Source organism: Anomalospiza imberbis, chromosome 10 (genome assembly GCF_031753505.1).
Source record: "Anomalospiza imberbis isolate Cuckoo-Finch-1a 21T00152 chromosome 10, ASM3175350v1, whole genome shotgun sequence".
NCBI lineage: Eukaryota > Metazoa > Chordata > Aves > Passeriformes > Viduidae > Anomalospiza > Anomalospiza imberbis.
In genome coordinates this window covers 19685779-19713130 of record NC_089690.1, presented here as the reverse complement: position 1 = coordinate 19713130, position 27352 = coordinate 19685779, and the positions used below count along the sequence as shown (strand labels likewise).

At 59.0% G+C, this 27352-nt stretch overlaps 27 non-coding genes across 27 annotated transcripts; all 27 read right to left on the bottom strand.

The window, feature by feature from the left end:
- Nucleotides 1-577: 577 nt before the first annotated feature.
- Nucleotides 578-696, bottom strand: LOC137480333 (5S ribosomal RNA). The gene has a single exon (XR_011002828.1). It is a non-coding gene; the product is annotated as a 5S ribosomal RNA (ribosomal RNA).
- Nucleotides 697-1708: 1012 nt separating this feature from the next.
- LOC137480332 (5S ribosomal RNA) lies at nt 1709-1827 on the bottom strand. Its single transcript, XR_011002827.1, has one exon. It is a non-coding gene; the product is annotated as a 5S ribosomal RNA (ribosomal RNA).
- An 801-nt stretch (nt 1828-2628) lies between these two features.
- On the bottom strand, nt 2629-2747 carry LOC137480352 (5S ribosomal RNA). Its single transcript, XR_011002846.1, has one exon. It is a non-coding gene; the product is annotated as a 5S ribosomal RNA (ribosomal RNA).
- Nucleotides 2748-3516: 769 nt separating this feature from the next.
- On the bottom strand, nt 3517-3635 carry LOC137480294 (5S ribosomal RNA). Its single transcript, XR_011002789.1, has one exon. It is a non-coding gene; the product is annotated as a 5S ribosomal RNA (ribosomal RNA).
- An 889-nt stretch (nt 3636-4524) lies between these two features.
- LOC137480291 (5S ribosomal RNA) lies at nt 4525-4643 on the bottom strand. The gene has a single exon (XR_011002786.1). It is a non-coding gene; the product is annotated as a 5S ribosomal RNA (ribosomal RNA).
- A 769-nt stretch (nt 4644-5412) lies between these two features.
- LOC137480331 (5S ribosomal RNA) lies at nt 5413-5531 on the bottom strand. Its single transcript, XR_011002826.1, has one exon. It is a non-coding gene; the product is annotated as a 5S ribosomal RNA (ribosomal RNA).
- Nucleotides 5532-6977: 1446 nt separating this feature from the next.
- On the bottom strand, nt 6978-7096 carry LOC137480330 (5S ribosomal RNA). The gene has a single exon (XR_011002825.1). It is a non-coding gene; the product is annotated as a 5S ribosomal RNA (ribosomal RNA).
- Nucleotides 7097-7906: 810 nt separating this feature from the next.
- Nucleotides 7907-8025, bottom strand: LOC137480286 (5S ribosomal RNA). The gene has a single exon (XR_011002780.1). It is a non-coding gene; the product is annotated as a 5S ribosomal RNA (ribosomal RNA).
- Nucleotides 8026-8795: 770 nt separating this feature from the next.
- On the bottom strand, nt 8796-8914 carry LOC137480329 (5S ribosomal RNA). Its single transcript, XR_011002824.1, has one exon. It is a non-coding gene; the product is annotated as a 5S ribosomal RNA (ribosomal RNA).
- Nucleotides 8915-9597: 683 nt separating this feature from the next.
- On the bottom strand, nt 9598-9716 carry LOC137480328 (5S ribosomal RNA). The gene has a single exon (XR_011002823.1). It is a non-coding gene; the product is annotated as a 5S ribosomal RNA (ribosomal RNA).
- Nucleotides 9717-10636: 920 nt separating this feature from the next.
- Nucleotides 10637-10755, bottom strand: LOC137480327 (5S ribosomal RNA). Its single transcript, XR_011002822.1, has one exon. It is a non-coding gene; the product is annotated as a 5S ribosomal RNA (ribosomal RNA).
- Nucleotides 10756-11843: 1088 nt separating this feature from the next.
- On the bottom strand, nt 11844-11962 carry LOC137480354 (5S ribosomal RNA). The gene has a single exon (XR_011002848.1). It is a non-coding gene; the product is annotated as a 5S ribosomal RNA (ribosomal RNA).
- A 692-nt stretch (nt 11963-12654) lies between these two features.
- Nucleotides 12655-12773, bottom strand: LOC137480325 (5S ribosomal RNA). Its single transcript, XR_011002820.1, has one exon. It is a non-coding gene; the product is annotated as a 5S ribosomal RNA (ribosomal RNA).
- Nucleotides 12774-13785: 1012 nt separating this feature from the next.
- On the bottom strand, nt 13786-13904 carry LOC137480324 (5S ribosomal RNA). The gene has a single exon (XR_011002819.1). It is a non-coding gene; the product is annotated as a 5S ribosomal RNA (ribosomal RNA).
- An 801-nt stretch (nt 13905-14705) lies between these two features.
- LOC137480351 (5S ribosomal RNA) lies at nt 14706-14824 on the bottom strand. Its single transcript, XR_011002845.1, has one exon. It is a non-coding gene; the product is annotated as a 5S ribosomal RNA (ribosomal RNA).
- Nucleotides 14825-15593: 769 nt separating this feature from the next.
- Nucleotides 15594-15712, bottom strand: LOC137480323 (5S ribosomal RNA). The gene has a single exon (XR_011002818.1). It is a non-coding gene; the product is annotated as a 5S ribosomal RNA (ribosomal RNA).
- Nucleotides 15713-16395: 683 nt separating this feature from the next.
- Nucleotides 16396-16514, bottom strand: LOC137480322 (5S ribosomal RNA). The gene has a single exon (XR_011002817.1). It is a non-coding gene; the product is annotated as a 5S ribosomal RNA (ribosomal RNA).
- A 920-nt stretch (nt 16515-17434) lies between these two features.
- Nucleotides 17435-17553, bottom strand: LOC137480321 (5S ribosomal RNA). Its single transcript, XR_011002816.1, has one exon. It is a non-coding gene; the product is annotated as a 5S ribosomal RNA (ribosomal RNA).
- A 1088-nt stretch (nt 17554-18641) lies between these two features.
- On the bottom strand, nt 18642-18760 carry LOC137480353 (5S ribosomal RNA). Its single transcript, XR_011002847.1, has one exon. It is a non-coding gene; the product is annotated as a 5S ribosomal RNA (ribosomal RNA).
- A 692-nt stretch (nt 18761-19452) lies between these two features.
- Nucleotides 19453-19571, bottom strand: LOC137480320 (5S ribosomal RNA). The gene has a single exon (XR_011002815.1). It is a non-coding gene; the product is annotated as a 5S ribosomal RNA (ribosomal RNA).
- A 1012-nt stretch (nt 19572-20583) lies between these two features.
- LOC137480319 (5S ribosomal RNA) lies at nt 20584-20702 on the bottom strand. The gene has a single exon (XR_011002814.1). It is a non-coding gene; the product is annotated as a 5S ribosomal RNA (ribosomal RNA).
- Nucleotides 20703-21503: 801 nt separating this feature from the next.
- LOC137480350 (5S ribosomal RNA) lies at nt 21504-21622 on the bottom strand. Its single transcript, XR_011002844.1, has one exon. It is a non-coding gene; the product is annotated as a 5S ribosomal RNA (ribosomal RNA).
- A 769-nt stretch (nt 21623-22391) lies between these two features.
- Nucleotides 22392-22510, bottom strand: LOC137480293 (5S ribosomal RNA). The gene has a single exon (XR_011002788.1). It is a non-coding gene; the product is annotated as a 5S ribosomal RNA (ribosomal RNA).
- Nucleotides 22511-23399: 889 nt separating this feature from the next.
- Nucleotides 23400-23518, bottom strand: LOC137480290 (5S ribosomal RNA). Its single transcript, XR_011002785.1, has one exon. It is a non-coding gene; the product is annotated as a 5S ribosomal RNA (ribosomal RNA).
- A 769-nt stretch (nt 23519-24287) lies between these two features.
- On the bottom strand, nt 24288-24406 carry LOC137480318 (5S ribosomal RNA). Its single transcript, XR_011002813.1, has one exon. It is a non-coding gene; the product is annotated as a 5S ribosomal RNA (ribosomal RNA).
- Nucleotides 24407-25852: 1446 nt separating this feature from the next.
- LOC137480317 (5S ribosomal RNA) lies at nt 25853-25971 on the bottom strand. The gene has a single exon (XR_011002812.1). It is a non-coding gene; the product is annotated as a 5S ribosomal RNA (ribosomal RNA).
- An 810-nt stretch (nt 25972-26781) lies between these two features.
- LOC137480316 (5S ribosomal RNA) lies at nt 26782-26900 on the bottom strand. The gene has a single exon (XR_011002811.1). It is a non-coding gene; the product is annotated as a 5S ribosomal RNA (ribosomal RNA).
- Nucleotides 26901-27352: the final 452 nt, after the last annotated feature.

Here is a 27352-nt window from a genome sequence, read left to right as displayed (position 1 = left end):
CTACACCCCCACACACCCACACACACACAACACCCACACAACCCACACTACACACACCTGCCCCTGCCCTCACACCTGCCCCACCAAAAACACCACTACCAGCCTACACCGCACGCTACTCCCGCCACGCGGCAAAAACGGCCGAAAGCGCCCGGTTCTCCCAGGCGACAACCAAAACCGGCCGAAAGCGCCCGGTTCTCCCAGGAATGAAGCAAAAGGAACCTACAGCACCCGGTACTCCCAGGCACGAAGCAAAAGAAGCCTGCAACACCCGGTACTCCCAGGTGGGAAGCAAAAGAAGCCTACAGCACCCGGTACTCCCAGGAATGAAGCAAAAGGAGCCTACAGCACCCGGTACTACAAGGCATGAAGCAACAGGAGCCTACAGCACCCAGTATTCCCGGCACACGGCAAAAGAAGCCTAGAGCACCCGGTACTCCCAGGCACGAAGCAAAAGAAGCCTGCAGCACCCGGTACTACAAGGCATGAAGCAAAAGGAGCCTACAGCACCCGGTATTCCCGGCACACGGCAAAAGAAGCCTACAACACCCGGTACTCCCAGGTGGGAAGCAAAAGAAGCCTACAGCACCCGGTATTCCCAGGCGGTCTCCCATCCAAGTACTAACCGGGCCCGACCCTGCTTAGCTTCCGAGATCAGACGAGATCGGGCGTTCTCAGGGTGGTATGGCCGTAGGCACCTCTCAGCCCTTCACCAGCGCTCTCCACCACAGCCCACCACCCTCCCGACACACCCCACAACCTCACCGTGCCTCCACCCACACTACAGCCCCCACAACGCCCTCAACACAACCTACACCCCCACACACCCACAACACCCACACAACCCACACTACCCACACTACACACACCTGCCCCTGCCCTCACACCTGCCCCACCAAAAACACCACTACCAGCCTACACCGCACGCTACTCCCGCCACGCGGCAAAAACGGCCGAAAGCGCCCGGTTCTCCCAGGCGACAACCAAAACCGGCCGAAAGCGCCCGGTTCTCCCAGGAGTGATGCAAAAGGAGCCTACAGCACCCGGTACTCCCAGGCACGCGGCAAAAGGAGACTACAGACAACTGGTTCTCCCAGGAGTGAAGCAAAAGGAGCCTACAGCACCCGGTATTCCCAGCACGCGGCAAAAGAAGCCTGCAGCACCCGGTACTACAAGGCATGAAGCAAAAGGAGCCTACAGCACCCGGTACTCCCAGGAATGAAGCAAAAGGAGCCTAGAGCACCCGGTACTCCCAGGCATGAAGCAAAAGAAGCCTGCAGCACCCGGTACTACAAGGCATGAAGCAAAAGGAGCCTACATCACACGCTACTCCCGGCACGGGGCAAAAGGAGCCTACAGCGCCCGGTACTCCCAGGAATGAAGCAAAAGAAGCCTGCAGCACCTGGTACTACAAGGCATGAAGCAAAAGGAGCCTACAGCACCCGGTACTCCCAGGCATGAAGCAAAAGAAGCCTACAGCACCCGGTATTCCCGGCACACGGCAAAAGAAGCCTACAACACCCGGTACTCCCAGGAATGAAGCAAAAGGAGCCTACAGCACCCGGTACTCCCAGGAATGAAGCAAAAGGAGCCTACAGCACCCGGTACTACAAGGCATGAAGCAAAAGGAGCCTACAGCACCCGGTATTCCCGGCACACGGCAAAAGAAGCCTACAACACCCGGTACTCCCAGGTGGGAAGCAAAAGAAGCCTACAGCACCCGGTATTCCCAGGCGGTCTCCCATCCAAGTACTAACCGGGCCCGACCCTGCTTAGCTTCCGAGATCAGACGAGATCGGGCGTTCTCAGGGTGGTATGGCCGTAGGCACCTCTCAGCCCTTCACCAGCGCTCTCCACCACAGCCCACCACCCTCCCGACACACCCCACAACCTCACCGCGCCTCCACCCACACTACAGCCCCCACAACGCCCTCAACACAACCTACACCCCCACACACCCACAACACCCACACAACCCACACTACACACACCTGCCCCTGCCCTCACCCCTGCCCCACCAAAAACACCACTACCAGCCTACACCGCACGCTACTCCCGCCACGCGGCAAAAACGGCCGAAAGCGCCCGGTTCTCCCAGGCGACAACCAAAACCAGCCGAAAGCGCCCGGTATTCCCAGCACATGGCAAAACGAGCCTACAGCACCCGGCACTCCCAGGCACGCGGCAAAAGGAGACTACAGCAACTGGTTCTCCCAGGAGTGAAGCAAAAGGAGCCTACAGCACCCGGTATTCCCAGCACGCGGCAAAAGAAGCCTGCAGCACCCGGTACTACAAGGCATGAAGCAAAAGGAACCTAGAGCACCCGGTACTCCCAGGAATGAAGCAAAAGGAGCCTAGAGCACCCGGTACTCCCAGGCATGAAGCAAAAGAAGCCTGCAGCACCCGGTACTACAAGGCATGAAGCAAAAGGAGCCTACATCACACGCTACTCCCGGCACGGGGCAAAAGGAGCCTACAGCGCCCGGTACTCCCAGGAATGAAGCAAAAGGAGCCTAGAGCACCCGGTACTACAAGGCATGAAGCAAAAGAGCCTACAGCACCCGGTATTCCCGGCACACGGCAAAAGAAGCCTACAACACCCGGTACTCCCAGGTGGGAAGCAAAAGAAGCCTACAGCACCCGGTATTCCCAGGCGGTCTCCCATCCAAGTACTAACCGGGCCCGACCCTGCTTAGCTTCCGAGATCAGACGAGATCGGGCGTTCTCAGGGTGGTATGGCTGTAGGCACCTCTCAGCCCCTCACCAGCGCTCTCCACCACAGCCCACCACCCTCCCGACACACCCCACAACCTCACCGCGCCTCCACCCACACTACAGCCCCCACAACGCCCTCAACACAACCTACACCCCCACACACCCACACACACACAACACCCACACAACCCACACTACACACACCTGCCCCTGCCCTCACCCCTGCCCCACCAAAAACACCACTACCAGCCTACACCGCACGCTACTCCCGCCACGCGGCAAAAATGGCCGAAAGCGCCCGGTTCTCCCAGGCGACAACCAAAACCAGCCGAAAGCGCCCGGTATTCCCAGCACATGGCAAAACGAGCCTACAGCACCCGGCACTCCCAGGCACGCGGCAAAAGGAGACTACAGCAACTGGTTCTCCCAGGAGTGAAGCAAAAGGAGCCTACAGCACCCGGTATTCCCAGCAGGCGGCAAAAGAAGCCTGCAGCACCCGGTACTACAAGGCATGAAGCAAAAGGAGCCTAGAGCACCCGGTACTCCCAGGCATGAAGCAAAAGAAGCCTGCAGCACCCGGTACTACAAGGCATGAAGCAAAAGGAGCCTACATCACACGCTACTCCCGGCACGGGGCAAAAGGAGCCTACAGTGCCCGGTACTCCCAGGAATGAAGCAAAAGGAGCCTAGAGCACCCGGTACTACAAGGCATGAAGCAAAAGAGCCTACAGCACCCGGTATTCCCGGCACATGGCAAAAGAAGCCTACAACACCCGGTACTCCCAGGTGGGAAGCAAAAGAAGCCTACAGCACCCGGTATTCCCAGGCGGTCTCCCATCCAAGTACTAACCGGGCCCGACCCTGCTTAGCTTCTGAGATCAGACGAGATCGGGCGTTCTCAGGGTGGTATGGCCGTAGGCACCTCTCAGCCCCTCACCAGCGCTCTCCACCACAGCCCACCACCCTCCCGACACACCCCACAACCTCACCGCGCCTCCACCCACACTACAGCCCCCACAACGCCCTCAACACAACCTACACCCCCACACACCCACACACACACAACACCCACACAACCCACACTACACACACCTGCCCCTGCCCTCACACCTGCCCCACCAAAAACACCACTACCAGCCTACACCGCACGCTACTCCCGCCACGCGGCAAAAACGGCCGAAAGCGCCCGGTTCTCCCAGGCGACAACCAAAACCAGCCGAAAGCGCCCGGTATTCCCAGCAAATGGCAAAACGAGCCTACAGCACCCGGCACTCCCAGGCACGCGGCAAAAGGAGACTACAGCAACTGGTTCTCCCAGGAGTGAAGCAAAAGGAGCCTACAGCACCCGGTATTCCCAGCACGCGGCAAAAGAAGCCTGCAGCACCCGGTACTACAAGGCATGAAGCAAAAGGAGCCTAGAGCACCCGGTACTCCCAGGCATGAAGCAAAAGAAGCCTGCAGCACCCGGTACTACAAGGCATGAAGCAAAAGGAGCCTACAGCACCCGGTATTCCCGGCACACGGCAAAAGAAGCCTACAACACCCGGTACTCCCAGGTGGGAAGCAAAAGAAGCCTACAGCACCCGGTACTCCCAGGCACGAAGCAAAAGAAGCCTGCAGCACCCGGTACTACAAGGCATGAAGCAAAAGGAGCCTACATCACACGCTACTCCCGGCACGGGGCAAAAGGAGCCTACAGCGCCCGGTACTCCCAGGAATGAAGCAAAAGGAGCCTAGAGCACCCGGTACTACAAGGCATGAAGCAAAAGAGCCTACAGCACCCGGTACTCCCAGGTGGGAAGCAAAAGGAGCCTACAGCACCCGGTATTCCCAGGCAGTCTCCCATCCAAGTACTAACCGGGCCCGACCCTGCTTAGCTTCCGAGATCAGACGAGATCGGGCGTTCTCAGGGTGGTATGGCCGTAGGCACCTCTCAGCCCCTCACCAGCGCTCTCCACCACAGCCCACCACCCTCCCGACACACCCCACAACCTCACCGCGCCTCCACCCACACTACAGCCCCCACAACGCCCTCAACACAACCTACACCCCCACACACCCACACACACACAACACCCACACAACCCACACTACACACACCTGCCCCTGCCCTCACCCCTGCCCCACCAAAAACACCACTACCAGCCTACACCGCACGCTACTCCCGCCACGCGGCAAAAACGGCCGAAAGCGCCCGGTTCTCCCAGGCGACAACCAAAACCAGCCGAAAGCGCCCGGTATTCCCAGCACATGGCAAAACGAGCCTACAGCACCCGGCACTCCCAGGCACGCGGCAAAAGGAGACTACAGCAACTGGTTCTCCCAGGAGTGAAGCAAAAGGAGCCTACAGCACCCGGTATTCCCAGCACGCGGCAAAAGAAGCCTGCAGCACCCGGTACTACAAGGCATGAAGCAAAAGGAGCCTAGAGCACCCGGTACTCCCAGGCATGAAGCAAAAGAAGCCTGCAGCACCCGGTACTACAAGGCATGAAGCAAAAGGAGCCTACATCACACGCTACTCCCGGCACGGGGCAAAAGGAGCCTACAGCGCCCGGTACTCCCAGGAATGAAGCAAAAGGAGCCTAGAGCACCCGGTACTACAAGGCATGAAGCAAAAGAGCCTACAGCACCCGGTATTCCCGGCACACGGCAAAAGAAGCCTACAACACCCGGTACTCCCAGGTGGGAAGCAAAAGAAGCCTACAGCACCCGGTATTCCCAGGCGGTCTCCCATCCAAGTACTAACCGGGCCCGACCCTGCTTAGCTTCCGAGATCAGACGAGATCGGGCGTTCTCAGGGTGGTATGGCCGTAGGCACCTCTCAGCCCCTCACCAGCGCTCTCCACCACAGCCCACCACCCTCCCGACACACCCCACAACCTCACCGCGCCTCCACCCACACTACAGCCCCCACAACGCCCTCAACACAACCTACACCCCCACACACCCACACACACACAACACCCACACAACCCACACTACACACACCTGCCCCTGCCCTCACCCCTGCCCCACCAAAAACACCACTACCAGCCTACACCGCACGCTACTCCCGCCACGCGGCAAAAACGGCCGAAAGCGCCCGGTTCTCCCAGGCGACAACCAAAACCAGCCGAAAGCGCCCGGTATTCCCAGCACATGGCAAAACGAGCCTACAGCACCCGGCACTCCCAGGCACGCGGCAAAAGGAGACTACAGACAACTGGTTCTCCCAGGAGTGAAGCAAAAGGAGCCTACAGCACCCGGTATTCCCAGCACGCGGCAAAAGAAGCCTGCAGCACCCGGTACTACAAGGCATGAAGCAAAAGGAGCCTAGAGCACCCGGTACTCCCAGGCATGAAGCAAAAGAAGCCTGCAGCACCCGGTACTACAAGGCATGAAGCAAAAGGAGCCTACATCACACGCTACTCCCGGCACGGGGCAAAAGGAGCCTACAGCGCCCGGTACTCCCAGGAATGAAGCAAAAGGAGCCTAGAGCACCCGGTACTCCCAGGCATGAAGCAAAAGAAGCCTGCAGCACCTGGTACTACAAGGCATGAAGCAAAAGGAGCCTACAGCACCCGGTATTCCCGGCACACGGCAAAAGAAGCCTACAACACCCGGTACTCCCAGGAATGAAGCAAAAGGAGCCTACAGCACCCGGTACTCCCAGGAATGAAGCAAAAGGAGCCTACAGCACCCGGTATTCCCAGGCATGAAGCAAAAGAAGCCTGCAGCACCTGGTACTACAAGGCATGAAGCAAAAGGAGCCTACAGCACCCGGTATTCCCGACACACTGCAAAAGAAGCCTACAACACCCGGTACTCCCAGGTGGGAAGCAAAAGAAGCCTACAGCACCCGGTACTCCCAGGCACGAAGCAAAAGAAGCCTGCAGCACCCGGTACTACAAGGCATGAAGCAAAAGGAGCCTACAGCACCCGGTACTACAAGGCATGAAGCAAAAGGAGCCTACAGCACCCGGTATTCCCGGCACACGGCAAAAGAAGCCTACAACACCCGGTACTCCCAGGTGGGAAGCAAAAGAAGCCTACAGCACCCGGTACTACAAGGCATGAAGCAAAAGGAGCCTACATCACACGCTACTCCCGGCACGGGGCAAAAGGAGCCTACAGCGCCCGGTACTCCCAGGAATGAAGCAAAAGGAGCCTAGAGCACCCGGTACTACAAGGCATGAAGCAAAAGAGCCTACAGCACCCGGTATTCCCGGCACACGGCAAAAGAAGCCTACAACACCCGGTACTCCCAGGTGGGAAGCAAAAGAAGCCTACAGCACCCGGTATTCCCAGGCGGTCTCCCATCCAAGTACTAACCGGGCCCGACCCTGCTTAGCTTCCGAGATCAGACGAGATCGGGCGTTCTCAGGGTGGTATGGCCGTAGGCACCTCTCAGCCCCTCACCAGCGCTCTCCACCACAGCCCACCACCCTCCCGACACACCCCACAACCTCACCGCGCCTCCACCCACACTACAGCCCCCACAACGCCCTCAACACAACCTACACCCCCACACACCCACACACACACAACACCCACACAACCCACACTACACACACCTGCCCCTGCCCTCACCCCTGCCCCACCAAAAACACCACTACCAGCCTACACCGCACGCTACTCCCGCCACGCGGCAAAAACGGCCGAAAGCGCCCGGTTCTCCCAGGCGACAACCAAAACCAGCCGAAAGCGCCCGGTATTCCCAGCACATGGCAAAACGAGCCTACAGCACCCGGCACTCCCAGGCACGCGGCAAAAGGAGACTACAGACAACTGGTTCTCCCAGGAGTGAAGCAAAAGGAGCCTACAGCACCCGGTATTCCCAGCACGCGGCAAAAGAAGCCTGCAGCACCCGGTACTACAAGGCATGAAGCAAAAGGAACCTAGAGCACCCGGTACTCCCAGGAATGAAGCAAAAGGAGCCTAGAGCACCCGGTACTCCCAGGCATGAAGCAAAAGAAGCCTGCAGCACCCGGTACTACAAGGCATGAAGCAAAAGGAGCCTACATCACACGCTACTCCCGGCACGGGGCAAAAGGAGCCTACAGCGCCCGGTACTCCCAGGAATGAAGCAAAAGGAGCCTAGAGCACCCGGTACTACAAGGCATGAAGCAAAAGAGCCTACAGCACCCGGTATTCCCGGCACACGGCAAAAGAAGCCTACAACACCCGGTACTCCCAGGTGGGAAGCAAAAGAAGCCTACAGCACCCGGTATTCCCAGGCGGTCTCCCATCCAAGTACTAACCGGGCCCGACCCTGCTTAGCTTCCGAGATCAGATGAGATCGGGCGTTCTCAGGGTGGTATGGCCGTAGGCACCTCTCAGCCCCTCACCAGCGCTCTCCACCACAGCCCACCACCCTCCCGACACACCCCACAACCTCACTGCGCCTCCACCCACACTACAGCCCCCACAACGCCCTCAACACAACCTACACCCCCACACACCCACACACACACAACACCCACACAACCCACACTACACACACCTGCCCCTGCCCTCACCCCTGCCCCACCAAAAACACCACTACCAGCCTACACCGCACGCTACTCCCGCCACGCGGCAAAAACGGCCGAAAGCGCCCGGTTCTCCCAGGCGACAACCAAAACCAGCCGAAAGCGCCCGGTATTCCCAGCAAATGGCAAAACGAGCCTACAGCACCCGGCACTCCCAGGCACGCGGCAAAAGGAGACTACAGACAACTGGTTCTCCCAGGAGTGAAGCAAAAGGAGCCTACAGCACCCGGTATTCCCAGCACGCGGCAAAAGAAGCCTGCAGCACCCGGTACTACAAGGCATGAAGCAAAAGGAGCCTAGAGCACCCGGTACTCCCAGGCATGAAGCAAAAGAAGCCTGCAGCACCCGGTACTACAAGGCATGAAGCAAAAGGAGCCTACATCACACGCTACTCCCGGCACGGGGCAAAAGGAGCCTACAGCGCCCGGTACTCCCAGGAATGAAGCAAAAGGAGCCTAGAGCACCCGGTACTACAAGGCATGAAGCAAAAGAGCCTACAGCACCCGGTATTCCCGGCACACGGCAAAAGAAGCCTACAACACCCGGTACTCCCAGGTGGGAAGCAAAAGAAGCCTACAGCACCCGGTATTCCCAGGCGGTCTCCCATCCAAGTACTAACCGGGCCCGACCCTGCTTAGCTTCCGAGATCAGACGAGATCGGGCGTTCTCAGGGTGGTATGGCCGTAGGCACCTCTCAGCCCCTCACCAGCGCTCTCCACCACAGCCCACCACCCTCCCGACACACCCCACAACCTCACCGCGCCTCCACCCACACTACAGCCCCCACAACGCCCTCAACACAACCTACACCCCCACACACCCACCCACACACAACACCCACACTACACACACCTGCCCCTGCCCTCACCCCTGCCCCACCAAAAACACCACTACCAGCCTACACCGCACGCTACTCCCGCCACGCGGCAAAAACGGCCGAAAGCGCCCGGTTCTCCCAGGCGACAACCAAAACCGGCCGAAAGCGCCCGGTTCTCCCAGGAATGAAGCAAAAGGAACCTACAGCACCCGGTACTCCCAGGCACGAAGCAAAAGAAGCCTGCAACACCCGGTACTCCCAGGTGGGAAGCAAAAGAAGCCTACAGCACCCGGTACTCCCAGGAATGAAGCAAAAGGAGCCTACAGCACCCGGTACTACAAGGCATGAAGCAAAAGGAGCCTACAGCACCCAGTATTCCCGGCACACGGCAAAAGAAGCCTACAACACCCGGTACTCCCAGGCACGAAGCAAAAGAAGCCTGCAGCACCCGGTACTACAAGGCATGAAGCAAAAGGAGCCTACAGCACCCGGTATTCCCGGCACACGGCAAAAGAAGCCTACAACACCCGGTACTCCCAGGTGGGAAGCAAAAGAAGCCTACAGCACCCGGTATTCCCAGGCGGTCTCCCATCCAAGTACTAACCGGGCCCGACCCTGCTTAGCTTCCGAGATCAGACGAGATCGGGCGTTCTCAGGGTGGTATGGCCGTAGGCACCTCTCAGCCCTTCACCAGCGCTCTCCACCACAGCCCACCACCCTCCCGACACACCCCACAACCTCACCGTGCCTCCACCCACACTACAGCCCCCACAACGCCCTCAACACAACCTACACCCCCACACACCCACAACACCCACACAACCCACACTACACACACCTGCCCCTGCCCTCACACCTGCCCCACCAAAAACACCACTACCAGCCTACACCGCACGCTACTCCCGCCACGCGGCAAAAATGGCCGAAAGCGCCCGGTTCTCCCAGGCGACAACCAAAACCAGCCGAAAGCGCCCGGTATTCCCAGCACATGGCAAAACGAGCCTACAGCACCCGGCACTCCCAGGCACGCGGCAAAAGGAGACTACAGCAACTGGTTCTCCCAGGAGTGAAGCAAAAGGAGCCTACAGCACCCGGTATTCCCAGCAGGCGGCAAAAGAAGCCTGCAGCACCCGGTACTACAAGGCATGAAGCAAAAGGAGCCTAGAGCACCCGGTACTCCCAGGCATGAAGCAAAAGAAGCCTGCAGCACCCGGTACTACAAGGCATGAAGCAAAAGGAGCCTACAGCACCCGGTATTCCCGGCACACGGCAAAAGAAGCCTACAACACCCGGTACTCCCAGGTGGGAAGCAAAAGAAGCCTACAGCACCCGGTACTCCCAGGCACGAAGCAAAAGAAGCCTGCAGCACCCGGTACTACAAGGCATGAAGCAAAAGGAGCCTACATCACACGCTACTCCCGGCACGGGGCAAAAGGAGCCTACAGCGCCCGGTACTCCCAGGAATGAAGCAAAAGGAGCCTAGAGCACCCGGTACTACAAGGCATGAAGCAAAAGAGCCTACAGCACCCGGTATTCCCGGCACACGGCAAAAGAAGCCTACAACACCCGGTACTCCCAGGTGGGAAGCAAAAGAAGCCTACAGCACCCGGTATTCCCAGGCGGTCTCCCATCCAAGTACTAACCGGGCCCGACCCTGCTTAGCTTCCGAGATCAGACGAGATCGGGCGTTCTCAGGGTGGTATGGCCGTAGGCACCTCTCAGCCCCTCACCAGCGCTCTCCACCACAGCCCACCACCCTCCCGACACACCCCACAACCTCACCGCGCCTCCACCCACACTACAGCCCCCACAACGCCCTCAACACAACCTACACCCCCACACACCCACACACACACAACACCCACACAACCCACACTACACACACCTGCCCCTGCCCTCACCCCTGCCCCACCAAAAACACCACTACCAGCCTACACCGCACGCTACTCCCGCCACGCGGCAAAAACGGCCGAAAGCGCCCGGTTCTCCCAGGCGACAACCAAAACCAGCCGAAAGCGCCCGGTATTCCCAGCACATGGCAAAACGAGCCTACAGCACCCGGCACTCCCAGGCACGCGGCAAAAGGAGACTACAGACAACTGGTTCTCCCAGGAGTGAAGCAAAAGGAGCCTACAGCACCCGGTATTCCCAGCACGCGGCAAAAGAAGCCTGCAGCACCCGGTACTACAAGGCATGAAGCAAAAGGAGCCTAGAGCACCCGGTACTCCCAGGCATGAAGCAAAAGAAGCCTGCAGCACCCGGTACTACAAGGCATGAAGCAAAAGGAGCCTACATCACACGCTACTCCCGGCACGGGGCAAAAGGAGCCTACAGCGCCCGGTACTCCCAGGAATGAAGCAAAAGGAGCCTAGAGCACCCGGTACTCCCAGGCATGAAGCAAAAGAAGCCTGCAGCACCTGGTACTACAAGGCATGAAGCAAAAGGAGCCTACAGCACCCGGTATTCCCGGCACACGGCAAAAGAAGCCTGCAGTACCCGGTACTACAAGGCACGAAGCAAAAGGAGCCTACAGCACCCGGTATTCCCGACACACGGCAAAAGAAGCCTACAACACCCGGTACTCCCAGGTGGGAAGCAAAAGAAGCCTACAGCACCCGGTACTCCCAGGCACGAAGCAAAAGAAGCCTGCAGCACCCGGTACTACAAGGCATGAAGCAAAAGGAACCTACAGCACCCGGTACTACAAGGCATGAAGCAAAAGAGCCTACAGCACCCGGTATTCCCGGCACACGGCAAAAGAAGCCTACAACACCCGGTACTCCCAGGTGGGAAGCAAAAGAAGCCTACAGCACCCGGTATTCCCAGGCGGTCTCCCATCCAAGTACTAACCGGGCCCGACCCTGCTTAGCTTCCGAGATCAGACGAGATCGGGCATTCTCAGGGTGGTATGGCCGTAGGCACCTCTCAGCCCCTCACCAGCGCTCTCCACCACAGCCCACCACCCTCCCGACACACCCCACAACCTCACCGCGCCTCCACCCACACTACAGCCCCCACAACGCCCTCAACACAACCTACACCCCCACACACCCACACACACACAACACCCACACAACCCACACTACACACACCTGCCCCTGCCCTCACACCTGCCCCACCAAAAACACCACTACCAGCCTACACCGCACGCTACTCCCGCCACGCGGCAAAAACGGCCGAAAGCGCCCGGTTCTCCCAGGCGACAACCAAAACCGGCCGAAAGCGCCCGGTTCTCCCAGGAATGAAGCAAAAGGAACCTACAGCACCCGGTACTCCCAGGCACGAAGCAAAAGAAGCCTGCAACACCCGGTACTCCCAGGTGGGAAGCAAAAGAAGCCTACAGCACCCGGTACTCCCAGGAATGAAGCAAAAGGAGCCTACAGCACCCGGTACTACAAGGCATGAAGCAACAGGAGCCTACAGCACCCAGTATTCCCGGCACACGGCAAAAGAAGCCTAGAGCACCCGGTACTCCCAGGCACGAAGCAAAAGAAGCCTGCAGCACCCGGTACTACAAGGCATGAAGCAAAAGGAGCCTACAGCACCCGGTATTCCCGGCACACGGCAAAAGAAGCCTACAACACCCGGTACTCCCAGGTGGGAAGCAAAAGAAGCCTACAGCACCCGGTATTCCCAGGCGGTCTCCCATCCAAGTACTAACCGGGCCCGACCCTGCTTAGCTTCCGAGATCAGACGAGATCGGGCGTTCTCAGGGTGGTATGGCCGTAGGCACCTCTCAGCCCTTCACCAGCGCTCTCCACCACAGCCCACCACCCTCCCGACACACCCCACAACCTCACCGTGCCTCCACCCACACTACAGCCCCCACAACGCCCTCAACACAACCTACACCCCCACACACCCACAACACCCACACAACCCACACTACCCACACTACACACACCTGCCCCTGCCCTCACACCTGCCCCACCAAAAACACCACTACCAGCCTACACCGCACGCTACTCCCGCCACGCGGCAAAAACGGCCGAAAGCGCCCGGTTCTCCCAGGCGACAACCAAAACCGGCCGAAAGCGCCCGGTTCTCCCAGGAGTGATGCAAAAGGAGCCTACAGCACCCGGTACTCCCAGGCACGCGGCAAAAGGAGACTACAGACAACTGGTTCTCCCAGGAGTGAAGCAAAAGGAGCCTACAGCACCCGGTATTCCCAGCACGCGGCAAAAGAAGCCTGCAGCACCCGGTACTACAAGGCATGAAGCAAAAGGAGCCTACAGCACCCGGTACTCCCAGGAATGAAGCAAAAGGAGCCTAGAGCACCCGGTACTCCCAGGCATGAAGCAAAAGAAGCCTGCAGCACCCGGTACTACAAGGCATGAAGCAAAAGGAGCCTACATCACACGCTACTCCCGGCACGGGGCAAAAGGAGCCTACAGCGCCCGGTACTCCCAGGAATGAAGCAAAAGAAGCCTGCAGCACCTGGTACTACAAGGCATGAAGCAAAAGGAGCCTACAGCACCCGGTACTCCCAGGCATGAAGCAAAAGAAGCCTACAGCACCCGGTATTCCCGGCACACGGCAAAAGAAGCCTACAACACCCGGTACTCCCAGGAATGAAGCAAAAGGAGCCTACAGCACCCGGTACTCCCAGGAATGAAGCAAAAGGAGCCTACAGCACCCGGTACTACAAGGCATGAAGCAAAAGGAGCCTACAGCACCCGGTATTCCCGGCACACGGCAAAAGAAGCCTACAACACCCGGTACTCCCAGGTGGGAAGCAAAAGAAGCCTACAGCACCCGGTATTCCCAGGCGGTCTCCCATCCAAGTACTAACCGGGCCCGACCCTGCTTAGCTTCCGAGATCAGACGAGATCGGGCGTTCTCAGGGTGGTATGGCCGTAGGCACCTCTCAGCCCTTCACCAGCGCTCTCCACCACAGCCCACCACCCTCCCGACACACCCCACAACCTCACCGCGCCTCCACCCACACTACAGCCCCCACAACGCCCTCAACACAACCTACACCCCCACACACCCACAACACCCACACAACCCACACTACACACACCTGCCCCTGCCCTCACCCCTGCCCCACCAAAAACACCACTACCAGCCTACACCGCACGCTACTCCCGCCACGCGGCAAAAACGGCCGAAAGCGCCCGGTTCTCCCAGGCGACAACCAAAACCAGCCGAAAGCGCCCGGTATTCCCAGCACATGGCAAAACGAGCCTACAGCACCCGGCACTCCCAGGCACGCGGCAAAAGGAGACTACAGCAACTGGTTCTCCCAGGAGTGAAGCAAAAGGAGCCTACAGCACCCGGTATTCCCAGCACGCGGCAAAAGAAGCCTGCAGCACCCGGTACTACAAGGCATGAAGCAAAAGGAACCTAGAGCACCCGGTACTCCCAGGAATGAAGCAAAAGGAGCCTAGAGCACCCGGTACTCCCAGGCATGAAGCAAAAGAAGCCTGCAGCACCCGGTACTACAAGGCATGAAGCAAAAGGAGCCTACATCACACGCTACTCCCGGCACGGGGCAAAAGGAGCCTACAGCGCCCGGTACTCCCAGGAATGAAGCAAAAGGAGCCTAGAGCACCCGGTACTACAAGGCATGAAGCAAAAGAGCCTACAGCACCCGGTATTCCCGGCACACGGCAAAAGAAGCCTACAACACCCGGTACTCCCAGGTGGGAAGCAAAAGAAGCCTACAGCACCCGGTATTCCCAGGCGGTCTCCCATCCAAGTACTAACCGGGCCCGACCCTGCTTAGCTTCCGAGATCAGACGAGATCGGGCGTTCTCAGGGTGGTATGGCTGTAGGCACCTCTCAGCCCCTCACCAGCGCTCTCCACCACAGCCCACCACCCTCCCGACACACCCCACAACCTCACTGCGCCTCCACCCACACTACAGCCCCCACAACGCCCTCAACACAACCTACACCCCCACACACCCACACACACACAACACCCACACAACCCACACTACACACACCTGCCCCTGCCCTCACCCCTGCCCCACCAAAAACACCACTACCAGCCTACACCGCACGCTACTCCCGCCACGCGGCAAAAATGGCCGAAAGCGCCCGGTTCTCCCAGGCGACAACCAAAACCAGCCGAAAGCGCCCGGTATTCCCAGCACATGGCAAAACGAGCCTACAGCACCCGGCACTCCCAGGCACGCGGCAAAAGGAGACTACAGCAACTGGTTCTCCCAGGAGTGAAGCAAAAGGAGCCTACAGCACCCGGTATTCCCAGCAGGCGGCAAAAGAAGCCTGCAGCACCCGGTACTACAAGGCATGAAGCAAAAGGAGCCTAGAGCACCCGGTACTCCCAGGCATGAAGCAAAAGAAGCCTGCAGCACCCGGTACTACAAGGCATGAAGCAAAAGGAGCCTACATCACACGCTACTCCCGGCACGGGGCAAAAGGAGCCTACAGTGCCCGGTACTCCCAGGAATGAAGCAAAAGGAGCCTAGAGCACCCGGTACTACAAGGCATGAAGCAAAAGAGCCTACAGCACCCGGTATTCCCGGCACATGGCAAAAGAAGCCTACAACACCCGGTACTCCCAGGTGGGAAGCAAAAGAAGCCTACAGCACCCGGTATTCCCAGGCGGTCTCCCATCCAAGTACTAACCGGGCCCGACCCTGCTTAGCTTCCGAGATCAGACGAGATCGGGCGTTCTCAGGGTGGTATGGCCGTAGGCACCTCTCAGCCCCTCACCAGCGCTCTCCACCACAGCCCACCACCCTCCCGACACACCCCACAACCTCACCGCGCCTCCACCCACACTACAGCCCCCACAACGCCCTCAACACAACCTACACCCCCACACACCCACCCACACACAACACCCACACTACACACACCTGCCCCTGCCCTCACCCCTGCCCCACCAAAAACACCACTACCAGCCTACACCGCACGCTACTCCCGCCACGCGGCAAAAACGGCCGAAAGCGCCCGGTTCTCCCAGGCGACAACCAAAACCGGCCGAAAGCGCCCGGTTCTCCCAGGAATGAAGCAAAAGGAACCTACAGCACCCGGTACTCCCAGGCACGAAGCAAAAGAAGCCTGCAACACCCGGTACTCCCAGGTGGGAAGCAAAAGAAGCCTACAGCACCCGGTACTCCCAGGAATGAAGCAAAAGGAGCCTACAGCACCCGGTACTACAAGGCATGAAGCAAAAGGAGCCTACAGCACCCAGTATTCCCGGCACACGGCAAAAGAAGCCTACAACACCCGGTACTCCCAGGCACGAAGCAAAAGAAGCCTGCAGCACCCGGTACTACAAGGCATGAAGCAAAAGGAGCCTACAGCACCCGGTATTCCCGGCACACGGCAAAAGAAGCCTACAACACCCGGTACTCCCAGGTGGGAAGCAAAAGAAGCCTACAGCACCCGGTATTCCCAGGCGGTCTCCCATCCAAGTACTAACCGGGCCCGACCCTGCTTAGCTTCCGAGATCAGACGAGATCGGGCGTTCTCAGGGTGGTATGGCCGTAGGCACCTCTCAGCCCTTCACCAGCGCTCTCCACCACAGCCCACCACCCTCCCGACACACCCCACAACCTCACCGTGCCTCCACCCACACTACAGCCCCCACAACGCCCTCAACACAACCTACACCCCCACACACCCACAACACCCACACAACCCACACTACACACACCTGCCCCTGCCCTCACACCTGCCCCACCAAAAACACCACTACCAGCCTACACCGCACGCTACTCCCGCCACGCGGCAAAAATGGCCGAAAGCGCCCGGTTCTCCCAGGCGACAACCAAAACCAGCCGAAAGCGCCCGGTATTCCCAGCACATGGCAAAACGAGCCTACAGCACCCGGCACTCCCAGGCACGCGGCAAAAGGAGACTACAGCAACTGGTTCTCCCAGGAGTGAAGCAAAAGGAGCCTACAGCACCCGGTATTCCCAGCAGGCGGCAAAAGAAGCCTGCAGCACCCGGTACTACAAGGCATGAAGCAAAAGGAGCCTAGAGCACCCGGTACTCCCAGGCATGAAGCAAAAGAAGCCTGCAGCACCCGGTACTACAAGGCATGAAGCAAAAGGAGCCTACAGCACCCGGTATTCCCGGCACACGGCAAAAGAAGCCTACAACACCCGGTACTCCCAGGTGGGAAGCAAAAGAAGCCTACAGCACCCGGTACTCCCAGGCACGAAGCAAAAGAAGCCTGCAGCACCCGGTACTACAAGGCATGAAGCAAAAGGAGCCTACATCACACGCTACTCCCGGCACGGGGCAAAAGGAGCCTACAGCGCCCGGTACTCCCAGGAATGAAGCAAAAGGAGCCTAGAGCACCCGGTACTACAAGGCATGAAGCAAAAGAGCCTACAGCACCCGGTATTCCCGGCACACGGCAAAAGAAGCCTACAACACCCGGTACTCCCAGGTGGGAAGCAAAAGAAGCCTACAGCACCCGGTATTCCCAGGCGGTCTCCCATCCAAGTACTAACCGGGCCCGACCCTGCTTAGCTTCCGAGATCAGACGAGATCGGGCGTTCTCAGGGTGGTATGGCCGTAGGCACCTCTCAGCCCCTCACCAGCGCTCTCCACCACAGCCCACCACCCTCCCGACACACCCCACAACCTCACCGCGCCTCCACCCACACTACAGCCCCCACAACGCCCTCAACACAACCTACACCCCCACACACCCACACACACACAACACCCACACAACCCACACTACACACACCTGCCCCTGCCCTCACCCCTGCCCCACCAAAAACACCACTACCAGCCTACACCGCACGCTACTCCCGCCACGCGGCAAAAACGGCCGAAAGCGCCCGGTTCTCCCAGGCGACAACCAAAACCAGCCGAAAGCGCCCGGTATTCCCAGCACATGGCAAAACGAGCCTACAGCACCCGGCACTCCCAGGCACGCGGCAAAAGGAGACTACAGACAACTGGTTCTCCCAGGAGTGAAGCAAAAGGAGCCTACAGCACCCGGTATTCCCAGCACGCGGCAAAAGAAGCCTGCAGCACCCGGTACTACAAGGCATGAAGCAAAAGGAGCCTAGAGCACCCGGTACTCCCAGGCATGAAGCAAAAGAAGCCTGCAGCACCCGGTACTACAAGGCATGAAGCAAAAGGAGCCTACATCACACGCTACTCCCGGCACGGGGCAAAAGGAGCCTACAGCGCCCGGTACTCCCAGGAATGAAGCAAAAGGAGCCTAGAGCACCCGGTACTCCCAGGCATGAAGCAAAAGAAGCCTGCAGCACCTGGTACTACAAGGCATGAAGCAAAAGGAGCCTACAGCACCCGGTATTCCCGGCACACGGCAAAAGAAGCCTGCAGTACCCGGTACTACAAGGCACGAAGCAAAAGGAGCCTACAGCACCCGGTATTCCCGACACACGGCAAAAGAAGCCTACAACACCCGGTACTCCCAGGTGGGAAGCAAAAGAAGCCTACAGCACCCGGTACTCCCAGGCACGAAGCAAAAGAAGCCTGCAGCACCCGGTACTACAAGGCATGAAGCAAAAGGAACCTACAGCACCCGGTACTACAAGGCATGAAGCAAAAGAGCCTACAGCACCCGGTATTCCCGGCACACGGCAAAAGAAGCCTACAACACCCGGTACTCCCAGGTGGGAAGCAAAAGAAGCCTACAGCACCCGGTATTCCCAGGCGGTCTCCCATCCAAGTACTAACCGGGCCCGACCCTGCTTAGCTTCCGAGATCAGACGAGATCGGGCATTCTCAGGGTGGTATGGCCGTAGGCACCTCTCAGCCCCTCACCAGCGCTCTCCACCACAGCCCACCACCCTCCCGACACACCCCACAACCTCACCGCGCCTCCACCCACACTACAGCCCCCACAACGCCCTCAACACAACCTACACCCCCACACACCCACACACACACAACACCCACACAACCCACACTACACACACCTGCCCCTGCCCTCACACCTGCCCCACCAAAAACACCACTACCAGCCTACACCGCACGCTACTCCCGCCACGCGGCAAAAACGGCCGAAAGCGCCCGGTTCTCCCAGGCGACAACCAAAACCGGCCGAAAGCGCCCGGTTCTCCCAGGAATGAAGCAAAAGGAACCTACAGCACCCGGTACTCCCAGGCACGAAGCAAAAGAAGCCTGCAACACCCGGTACTCCCAGGTGGGAAGCAAAAGAAGCCTACAGCACCCGGTACTCCCAGGAATGAAGCAAAAGGAGCCTACAGCACCCGGTACTACAAGGCATGAAGCAACAGGAGCCTACAGCACCCAGTATTCCCGGCACACGGCAAAAGAAGCCTAGAGCACCCGGTACTCCCAGGCACGAAGCAAAAGAAGCCTGCAGCACCCGGTACTACAAGGCATGAAGCAAAAGGAGCCTACAGCACCCGGTATTCCCGGCACACGGCAAAAGAAGCCTACAACACCCGGTACTCCCAGGTGGGAAGCAAAAGAAGCCTACAGCACCCGGTATTCCCAGGCGGTCTCCCATCCAAGTACTAACCGGGCCCGACCCTGCTTAGCTTCCGAGATCAGACGAGATCGGGCGTTCTCAGGGTGGTATGGCCGTAGGCACCTCTCAGCCCTTCACCAGCGCTCTCCACCACAGCCCACCACCCTCCCGACACACCCCACAACCTCACCGTGCCTCCACCCACACTACAGCCCCCACAACGCCCTCAACACAACCTACACCCCCACACACCCACAACACCCACACAACCCACACTACCCACACTACACACACCTGCCCCTGCCCTCACACCTGCCCCACCAAAAACACCACTACCAGCCTACACCGCACGCTACTCCCGCCACGCGGCAAAAACGGCCGAAAGCGCCCGGTTCTCCCAGGCGACAACCAAAACCGGCCGAAAGCGCCCGGTTCTCCCAGGAGTGATGCAAAAGGAGCCTACAGCACCCGGTACTCCCAGGCACGCGGCAAAAGGAGACTACAGACAACTGGTTCTCCCAGGAGTGAAGCAAAAGGAGCCTACAGCACCCGGTATTCCCAGCACGCGGCAAAAGAAGCCTGCAGCACCCGGTACTACAAGGCATGAAGCAAAAGGAGCCTACAGCACCCGGTACTCCCAGGAATGAAGCAAAAGGAGCCTAGAGCACCCGGTACTCCCAGGCATGAAGCAAAAGAAGCCTGCAGCACCCGGTACTACAAGGCATGAAGCAAAAGGAGCCTACATCACACGCTACTCCCGGCACGGGGCAAAAGGAGCCTACAGCGCCCGGTACTCCCAGGAATGAAGCAAAAGAAGCCTGCAGCACCTGGTACTACAAGGCATGAAGCAAAAGGAGCCTACAGCACCCGGTACTCCCAGGCATGAAGCAAAAGAAGCCTACAGCACCCGGTATTCCCGGCACACGGCAAAAGAAGCCTACAACACCCGGTACTCCCAGGAATGAAGCAAAAGGAGCCTACAGCACCCGGTACTCCCAGGAATGAAGCAAAAGGAGCCTACAGCACCCGGTACTACAAGGCATGAAGCAAAAGGAGCCTACAGCACCCGGTATTCCCGGCACACGGCAAAAGAAGCCTACAACACCCGGTACTCCCAGGTGGGAAGCAAAAGAAGCCTACAGCACCCGGTATTCCCAGGCGGTCTCCCATCCAAGTACTAACCGGGCCCGACCCTGCTTAGCTTCCGAGATCAGACGAGATCGGGCGTTCTCAGGGTGGTATGGCCGTAGGCACCTCTCAGCCCTTCACCAGCGCTCTCCACCACAGCCCACCACCCTCCCGACACACCCCACAACCTCACCGCGCCTCCACCCACACTACAGCCCCCACAACGCCCTCAACACAACCTACACCCCCACACACCCACAACACCCACACAACCCACACTACACACACCTGCCCCTGCCCTCACCCCTGCCCCACCAAAAACACCACTACCAGCCTACACCGCACGCTACTCCCGCCACGCGGCAAAAACGGCCGAAAGCGCCCGGTTCTCCCAGGCGACAACCAAAACCAGCCGAAAGCGCCCGGTATTCCCAGCACATGGCAAAACGAGCCTACAGCACCCGGCACTCCCAGGCACGCGGCAAAAGGAGACTACAGCAACTGGTTCTCCCAGGAGTGAAGCAAAAGGAGCCTACAGCACCCGGTATTCCCAGCACGCGGCAAAAGAAGCCTGCAGCACCCGGTACTACAAGGCATGAAGCAAAAGGAACCTAGAGCACCCGGTACTCCCAGGAATGAAGCAAAAGGAGCCTAGAGCACCCGGTACTCCCAGGCATGAAGCAAAAGAAGCCTGCAGCACCCGGTACTACAAGGCATGAAGCAAAAGGAGCCTACATCACACGCTACTCCCGGCACGGGGCAAAAGGAGCCTACAGCGCCCGGTACTCCCAGGAATGAAGCAAAAGGAGCCTAGAGCACCCGGTACTACAAGGCATGAAGCAAAAGAGCCTACAGCACCCGGTATTCCCGGCACACGGCAAAAGAAGCCTACAACACCCGGTACTCCCAGGTGGGAAGCAAAAGAAGCCTACAGCACCCGGTATTCCCAGGCGGTCTCCCATCCAAGTACTAACCGGGCCCGACCCTGCTTAGCTTCCGAGATCAGACGAGATCGGGCGTTCTCAGGGTGGTATGGCTGTAGGCACCTCTCAGCCCCTCACCAGCGCTCTCCACCACAGCCCACCACCCTCCCGACACACCCCACAACCTCACTGCGCCTCCACCCACACTACAGCCCCCACAACGCCCTCAACACAACCTACACCCCCACACACCCACACACACACAACACCCACACAACCCACACTACACACACCTGCCCCTGCCCTCACCCCTGCCCCACCAAAAACACCACTACCAGCCTACACCGCACGCTACTCCCGCCACGCGGCAAAAATGGCCGAAAGCGCCCGGTTCTCCCAGGCGACAACCAAAACCAGCCGAAAGCGCCCGGTATTCCCAGCACATGGCAAAACGAGCCTACAGCACCCGGCACTCCCAGGCACGCGGCAAAAGGAGACTACAGCAACTGGTTCTCCCAGGAGTGAAGCAAAAGGAGCCTACAGCACCCGGTATTCCCAGCAGGCGGCAAAAGAAGCCTGCAGCACCCGGTACTACAAGGCATGAAGCAAAAGGAGCCTAGAGCACCCGGTACTCCCAGGCATGAAGCAAAAGAAGCCTGCAGCACCCGGTACTACAAGGCATGAAGCAAAAGGAGCCTACATCACACGCTACTCCCGGCACGGGGCAAAAGGAGCCTACAGTGCCCGGTACTCCCAGGAATGAAGCAAAAGGAGCCTAGAGCACCCGGTACTACAAGGCATGAAGCAAAAGAGCCTACAGCACCCGGTATTCCCGGCACATGGCAAAAGAAGCCTACAACACCCGGTACTCCCAGGTGGGAAGCAAAAGAAGCCTACAGCACCCGGTATTCCCAGGCGGTCTCCCATCCAAGTACTAACCGGGCCCGACCCTGCTTAGCTTCTGAGATCAGACGAGATCGGGCGTTCTCAGGGTGGTATGGCCGTAGGCACCTCTCAGCCCCTCACCAGCGCTCTCCACCACAGCCCACCACCCTCCCGACACACCCCACAACCTCACCGCGCCTCCACCCACACTACAGCCCCCACAACGCCCTCAACACAACCTACACCCCCACACACCCACACACACACAACACCCACACAACCCACACTACACACACCTGCCCCTGCCCTCACACCTGCCCCACCAAAAACACCACTACCAGCCTACACCGCACGCTACTCCCGCCACGCGGCAAAAACGGCCGAAAGCGCCCGGTTCTCCCAGGCGACAACCAAAACCAGCCGAAAGCGCCCGGTATTCCCAGCAAATGGCAAAACGAGCCTACAGCACCCGGCACTCCCAGGCACGCGGCAAAAGGAGACTACAGCAACTGGTTCTCCCAGGAGTGAAGCAAAAGGAGCCTACAGCACCCGGTATTCCCAGCACGCGGCAAAAGAAGCCTGCAGCACCCGGTACTACAAGGCATGAAGCAAAAGGAGCCTAGAGCACCCGGTACTCCCAGGCATGAAGCAAAAGAAGCCTGCAGCACCCGGTACTACAAGGCATGAAGCAAAAGGAGCCTACAGCACCCGGTATTCCCGGCACACGGCAAAAGAAGCCTACAACACCCGGTACTCCCAGGTGGGAAGCAAAAGAAGCCTACAGCACCCGGTACTCCCAGGCACGAAGCAAAAGAAGCCTGCAGCACCCGGTACTACAAGGCATGAAGCAAAAGGAGCCTACATCACACGCTACTCCCGGCACGGGGCAAAAGGAGCCTACAGCGCCCGGTACTCCCAGGAATGAAGCAAAAGGAGCCTAGAGCACCCGGTACTACAAGGCATGAAGCAAAAGAGCCTACAGCACCCGGTACTCCCAGGTGGGAAGCAAAAGGAGCCTACAGCACCCGGTATTCCCAGGCAGTCTCCCATCCAAGTACTAACCGGGCCCGACCCTGCTTAGCTTCCGAGATCAGACGAGATCGGGCGTTCTCAGGGTGGTATGGCCGTAGGCACCTCTCAGCCCCTCACCAGCGCTCTCCACCACAGCCCACCACCCTCCCGACACACCCCACAACCTCACCGCGCCTCCACCCACACTACAGCCCCCACAACGCCCTCAACACAACCTACACCCCCACACACCCACACACACACAACACCCACACAACCCACACTACACACACCTGCCCCTGCCCTCACCCCTGCCCCACCAAAAACACCACTACCAGCCTACACCGCACGCTACTCCCGCCACGCGGCAAAAACGGCCGAAAGCGCCCGGTTCTCCCAGGCGACAACCAAAACCAGCCGAAAGCGCCCGGTATTCCCAGCACATGGCAAAACGAGCCTACAGCACCCGGCACTCCCAGGCACGCGGCAAAAGGAGACTACAGCAACTGGTTCTCCCAGGAGTGAAGCAAAAGGAGCCTACAGCACCCGGTATTCCCAGCACGCGGCAAAAGAAGCCTGCAGCACCCGGTACTACAAGGCATGAAGCAAAAGGAGCCTAGAGCACCCGGTACTCCCAGGCATGAAGCAAAAGAAGCCTGCAGCACCCGGTACTACAAGGCATGAAGCAAAAGGAGCCTACATCACACGCTACTCCCGGCACGGGGCAAAAGGAGCCTACAGCGCCCGGTACTCCCAGGAATGAAGCAAAAGGAGCCTAGAGCACCCGGTACTACAAGGCATGAAGCAAAAGAGCCTACAGCACCCGGTATTCCCGGCACACGGCAAAAGAAGCCTACAACACCCGGTACTCCCAGGTGGGAAGCAAAAGAAGCCTACAGCACCCGGTATTCCCAGGCGGTCTCCCATCCAAGTACTAACCGGGCCCGACCCTGCTTAGCTTCCGAGATCAGACGAGATCGGGCGTTCTCAGGGTGGTATGGCCGTAGGCACCTCTCAGCCCCTCACCAGCGCTCTCCACCACAGCCCACCACCCTCCCGACACACCCCACAACCTCACCGCGCCTCCACCCACACTACAGCCCCCACAACGCCCTCAACACAACCTACACCCCCACACACCCACACACACACAACACCCACACAACCCACACTACACACACCTGCCCCTGCCCTCACCCCTGCCCCACCAAAAACACCACTACCAGCCTACACCGCACGCTACTCCCGCCACGCGGCAAAAACGGCCGAAAGCGCCCGGTTCTCCCAGGCGACAACCAAAACCAGCCGAAAGCGCCCGGTATTCCCAGCACATGGCAAAACGAGCCTACAGCACCCGGCACTCCCAGGCACGCGGCAAAAGGAGACTACAGACAACTGGTTCTCCCAGGAGTGAAGCAAAAGGAGCCTACAGCACCCGGTATTCCCAGCACGCGGCAAAAGAAGCCTGCAGCACCCGGTACTACAAGGCATGAAGCAAAAGGAGCCTAGAGCACCCGGTACTCCCAGGCATGAAGCAAAAGAAGCCTGCAGCACCCGGTACTACAAGGCATGAAGCAAAAGGAGCCTACATCACACGCTACTCCCGGCACGGGGCAAAAGGAGCCTACAGCGCCCGGTACTCCCAGGAATGAAGCAAAAGGAGCCTAGAGCACCCGGTACTCCCAGGCATGAAGCAAAAGAAGCCTGCAGCACCTGGTACTACAAGGCATGAAGCAAAAGGAGCCTACAGCACCCGGTATTCCCGGCACACGGCAAAAGAAGCCTACAACACCCGGTACTCCCAGGAATGAAGCAAAAGGAGCCTACAGCACCCGGTACTCCCAGGAATGAAGCAAAAGGAGCCTACAGCACCCGGTATTCCCAGGCATGAAGCAAAAGAAGCCTGCAGCACCTGGTACTACAAGGCATGAAGCAAAAGGAGCCTACAGCACCCGGTATTCCCGACACACTGCAAAAGAAGCCTACAACACCCGGTACTCCCAGGTGGGAAGCAAAAGAAGCCTACAGCACCCGGTACTCCCAGGCACGAAGCAAAAGAAGCCTGCAGCACCCGGTACTACAAGGCATGAAGCAAAAGGAGCCTACAGCACCCGGTACTACAAGGCATGAAGCAAAAGGAGCCTACAGCACCCGGTATTCCCGGCACACGGCAAAAGAAGCCTACAACACCCGGTACTCCCAGGTGGGAAGCAAAAGAAGCCTACAGCACCCGGTACTACAAGGCATGAAGCAAAAGGAGCCTACATCACACGCTACTCCCGGCACGGGGCAAAAGGAGCCTACAGCGCCCGGTACTCCCAGGAATGAAGCAAAAGGAGCCTAGAGCACCCGGTACTACAAGGCATGAAGCAAAAGAGCCTACAGCACCCGGTATTCCCGGCACACGGCAAAAGAAGCCTACAACACCCGGTACTCCCAGGTGGGAAGCAAAAGAAGCCTACAGCACCCGGTATTCCCAGGCGGTCTCCCATCCAAGTACTAACCGGGCCCGACCCTGCTTAGCTTCCGAGATCAGACGAGATCGGGCGTTCTCAGGGTGGTATGGCCGTAGGCACCTCTCAGCCCCTCACCAGCGCTCTCCACCACAGCCCACCACCCTCCCGACACACCCCACAACCTCACCGCGCCTCCACCCACACTACAGCCCCCACAACGCCCTCAACACAACCTACACCCCCACACACCCACACACACACAACACCCACACAACCCACACTACACACACCTGCCCCTGCCCTCACCCCTGCCCCACCAAAAACACCACTACCAGCCTACACCGCACGCTACTCCCGCCACGCGGCAAAAACGGCCGAAAGCGCCCGGTTCTCCCAGGCGACAACCAAAACCAGCCGAAAGCGCCCGGTATTCCCAGCACATGGCAAAACGAGCCTACAGCACCCGGCACTCCCAGGCACGCGGCAAAAGGAGACTACAGACAACTGGTTCTCCCAGGAGTGAAGCAAAAGGAGCCTACAGCACCCGGTATTCCCAGCACGCGGCAAAAGAAGCCTGCAGCACCCGGTACTACAAGGCATGAAGCAAAAGGAACCTAGAGCACCCGGTACTCCCAGGAATGAAGCAAAAGGAGCCTAGAGCACCCGGTACTCCCAGGCATGAAGCAAAAGAAGCCTGCAGCACCCGGTACTACAAGGCATGAAGCAAAAGGAGCCTACATCACACGCTACTCCCGGCACGGGGCAAAAGGAGCCTACAGCGCCCGGTACTCCCAGGAATGAAGCAAAAGGAGCCTAGAGCACCCGGTACTACAAGGCATGAAGCAAAAGAGCCTACAGCACCCGGTATTCCCGGCACACGGCAAAAGAAGCCTACAACACCCGGTACTCCCAGGTGGGAAGCAAAAGAAGCCTACAGCACCCGGTATTCCCAGGCGGTCTCCCATCCAAGTACTAACCGGGCCCGACCCTGCTTAGCTTCCGAGATCAGACGAGATCGGGCGTTCTCAGGGTGGTATGGCCGTAGGCACCTCTCAGCCCCTCACCAGCGCTCTCCACCACAGCCCACCACCCTCCCGACACACCCCACAACCTCACCGCGCCTCCACCCACACTACAGCCCCCACAACGCCCTCAACACAACCTACACCCCCACACACCCACACACACACAACACCCACACAACCCACACTACACACACCTGCCCCTGCCCTCACCCCTGCCCCACCAAAAACACCACTACCAGCCTACACCGCACGCTACTCCCGCCACGCGGCAAAAACGGCCGAAAGCGCCCGGTTCTCCCAGGCGACAACCAAAACCAGCCGAAAGCGCCCGGTATTCCCAGCACATGGCAAAACGAGCCTACAGCACCCGGCACTCCCAGGCACGCGGCAAAAGGAGACTACAGACAACTGGTTCTCCCAGGAGTGAAGCAAAAGGAGCCTACAGCACCCGGTATTCCCAGCACGCGGCAAAAG